Source organism: Palaemon carinicauda, chromosome 26, assembly GCF_036898095.1.
Source record: "Palaemon carinicauda isolate YSFRI2023 chromosome 26, ASM3689809v2, whole genome shotgun sequence".
NCBI lineage: Eukaryota > Metazoa > Arthropoda > Malacostraca > Decapoda > Palaemonidae > Palaemon > Palaemon carinicauda.
Window position 1 is genome coordinate 68,602,445 of NC_090750.1, and position 3,966 is coordinate 68,606,410.

The 3,966-nt window shown below is 35.1% G+C and overlaps 1 protein-coding gene across 2 annotated transcripts in view; it reads right to left on the reverse strand.

Annotated features, from left to right (window-relative positions):
• Gbeta76C (guanine nucleotide-binding protein subunit beta-2) overlaps positions 1-3,476 on the reverse strand; it is a 98,979-nt gene extending 95,503 nt beyond the window's left edge. Inside the window, exon 1 of one of the 2 annotated variants that reach the window (XM_068349717.1) lies at positions 3,322-3,476. The gene's annotated coding sequence lies outside the window, so the exon portion shown is untranslated. The remainder of the gene's footprint in view (positions 1-3,321) is intronic. The other variant, XM_068349716.1, reaches the window with a different exon arrangement.
• Positions 3,477-3,966: the final 490 nt, after the last annotated feature.

A 3,966-nucleotide genomic window follows, 5' to 3' on the forward strand; every position in this document is an offset into this window, starting at 1 on the left:
CATCGCTTTCAATCTTCGTACGCAGTAATGCCTATTCATATCTCTTTCAATAGAGAGAGAGAGAGAGAGAGAGAGAGAGAGAGAGAGAGAGAGAGAGAGAGAGAGAGAGAGAGAGAGAGAGAGAGAGAGAATTACATGGATTTTGTATGTCCCAAAGACTTTTTAATCCATCCGCAGAAACTCCATTTGCCCTTAGGTGAAACGATTTAGTTTAAACATTTAGATAGTTTTTTTTGTTCTAGAGTTCTCGTGTTTGAGGGTACACTCTCTTCCTCTTGTTTTGTTAAAGTTTTTATAGTTTATATAGGAAATATTTATTTCGATATTTTTGCTGTTGTTAAAATATTTTATTTTTCCTTGTTTCCTTTCCTCACTGGGCTATTTTCCCTAGGCTTGTAGCGTCCTGATTTTCCAACTAGGGTTGTGGCTTAGCATTTAATAATGATAATAATAATAACATTTTCTTGAACTCGTTTACCATGTTACTGTTTAATACATCCGCTGAAAGTCTGTTCCATATATTTCCTATTTTGTCTGTAAATAAATTACCATATTGAGAGAGAGAGAGAGAGAGAGAGAGAGAGAGAGAGAGAGAGAGGAGAGAGAGAGAGAGAGAGAGAGATGAAGTGAAATCCTAGATTCTAATTAAACAGATATGTATATGAAATAAAACTTTACATAAATGTATCACAATTCACATTTACCGGAGATGAATGATGATTTATACATCATTTATTTTTATCTTATTAACATAATATGCATAAATAATAAAACTAGATAGAAGCCTTTTATCCAGCAATTAAAAAAAGCTGAATTAATTAGCTTTTGAAATTTTTCCCAAAGTAGTTTTCCTTGACTTCGCTGTCAGTTATCCAAAAAATCACAATACGTGTAGTATGTTTGCCGTGTCAGAAAAATACTTCTTTTTAAAGTTGCAACTCCGGAAAATAGGAGATAGGAATCACTACTATAAATGTCATTCAAAAAATAAATTAAGGAGTAATTACCTATGGTAATACTTTTTTCCAATTCGCAAATGTTTTTTTTTTTTTGCAACTTCACAGAAACCTCATTGGCACGACACTAATCCGTTTGCAACAGAGTGCGCTTTTCTCTCTTTGGCGGCTACATTTCTGTGTTGAAATATTGATGTCATTCAATCTACCTAAGAAATTCTAGGATGCCTTCATCTTTTAACTGATATTTCAATTTTGTTCATCTTTTTATACATGGGCACCCCTATATAATCGAATACTTAAGCAGATTATTCATCCTTCTTTCTTACATATCTCTTTGGCGGCTACATTTCTGTGTTGAAATATTGATGTCATTCAATCTACCTAAGAAGTTCTAGGATGCCTTCATCTTTTAATTGATATTTCAATTTTATTCATCTTTTTATACATGGGCACCCTTATATAATCGAATACACAAGCAGATTATTCATCCTTCTTTCTTACATATCCTTACATCTATCTATCTGATGTTAATTACCGTATTCAATTGTGCTCTTTAAAATATAAGATATTTACCTAAACAAGGTAGGAACTTCTATGAAAGCTGAAACCTAACTTGAGTCTGATACAGAGAAACTTAGTATTCTCCCATTAGGATTATGTTGAGCTCAAATTATGTGAGAAATCTAATTCCATCACCCAAAACATCATTTTGCCTTTGCCAAACCACTGGCTTTTCGTGCATCTCCTCCCTCTCCCACCTGTTCTTTCTCCTCTCTACTGTAGACGTACAATTCTGTATAGGAATGACGAAATAAAATTATCTCTCTCTCTCTCCTCTCTCTCTCTCTCTCTCTCCTCTCTCTCTCTCTCTCTCTCTCTCTCTCTCTCTCTCTCTCTCTCTCTCTCTATTAGTGTTCTAGTAACAGTATCTTGTTTAGGACATGTGCATAATATTAGTTATTTTCAAACTTAAAAACAAAACCTCTGCGTCACACATCCATTCCAACAAACGTTTGATATCATGAAATTACTAAGCATAGCCATAATTATTTCCTTATCACAGAAAGAGCACAAGAAAACCTCTAATCCAGTCGTATTTCAAATACAGCAACTACCCAAAGGATGAATTAAAAGAACAAAATTAAAAGGAAATCACAAGTGGTAACATTTTAGAACATATTTACATTAATGGGTCTTTCTGATATACACTGGTTACCAGGTTTTAGACATGTAGAAAACGGTGAGAATCCTGGAACAAATGTAGCCAGGAATTTACTGTTTAAAAAAAGGATATATTGACGTTAAGGAGTGACATAACGGTCACCAAACTGTAGAAGATAATAACGAAGTAGGGTAAAAAAGACGGTCTCCTATATTTTACTGAAATACGGCTGGAAACAGTATATTTTTACCGAGAATTTCTGATTAAAATTGCAAGTTTTTTACAGTGTAGGTTTTTAGCCACCTTTTTTACAAGAATAAGAAAAAAACTTGCATGTCATATTAAAAAACCACATTTCAAATACAGAGAAAGAAATAGTTCAACAATGTCTACACATTCCTAGTTTTGACTCCCTGCGCATATACTAACCTGATCTCTAATAGACCCCCACCCTTAACCACTCATTAACATCTGTGTTCTTTTGCCACTGTCTCATCGCCAGCCATCAGTCATTCCATAATTTGTTTACAAACCTCTCCTCTTTCCGTAAATAGTATGTAAAGCCGACAAAGTGACATGATAGTCACCTTCATATCCAAGGCAATCTTTACTTTTAGCTGTAAAAATCCAATGAATCTTAAAGTATCGTGTAGACCATATGTTTTCGTCGATCATCACATCACATTTACATATATCATTAGCTTTTACTAATCATCCCGCATCCGAACTTAGACTTTCTATTTAACTTTCTCGTCAATTAATTCCCATATTTTGAGCAAGGTTTATAAAGGAACACTATTCCCCAAATCTATACTTTTCCTCCTGACTCCGTATCTGGGTACAATGATGATGATTTAGCTGATCAATTTCTCTTAAACATTTACAATATTGAGGCAAACCTTATGCAGGTTAGTCGACCAGAAAAAAAGTTCCTTGTCACTACTTAAACATAAATTTCTTTAATACTTTCAGCTTGTATTCTTCACCATATCCTGTGAGCATATCATAGGCTCCTTTAAATCCTCGGTAATCTCTTCTACTTCAACCAATTTCACCTTTTCATAATCTCTTCCAGACCTGTCTATAGATCAGTACCTCAAGGTCTCTGAAAACGTCGGTATCTTACAAGATAAATTACTCTACTTTTCGCAAGTGCAACTCATTAACGCAGTATTTTTCAAATTACTCAATTGTACTTACGCTAATCTTATTCCAGCTTTAGCACCTATAAGAGATTAAAAGATGCCAGAGAATGGAGGTATCACACACCGGTAAGGGACTGAGGGCAACACTGAGCTCTGCATTATGCTGGAGTGCCTCCCTCCCGATTCTCCGCTTCATCTTGTTAAGGCCACAGAGGATTACTGCGTCGCCCCCAGAACCTCTGGCTGGCTTCCTTAGGTCTTTCGAGTTTTACCTCTGATTAGATTCACTTTCTGAAGAAATAATCAATTTCTGGGTGTTTATTTCGCGTGATCATCTTGCTACATCTTTAGCATGCTTGTTTCTTTGATGATAAATCTGACTTTAAACCTATTACCGCTCATGAGAAGGAAGTGTCTAAATATAGCTTTATACATTAAACTTAGTTTGCTCTTGAAGCCCTAAAGTAAGCGTTGTGGCTGGGAGCATTCGCCTGGGAGGTGACCCGATATGCTTCCTGGTTTGTGTTGTTGATGTTTCTAGTCACGGTGCATCGGTTAAGTTTTGCATGTAAAATTACCTTTCCTCGAAAGTTCCTTTTATTTTTTTTCGAACATTAAATATAAATTACAGTAGCTTGACGCTGTCATTTCTAATGCTTGGTATCATCATAGAATTGTTTTTCGAATCCTGTATATTGAG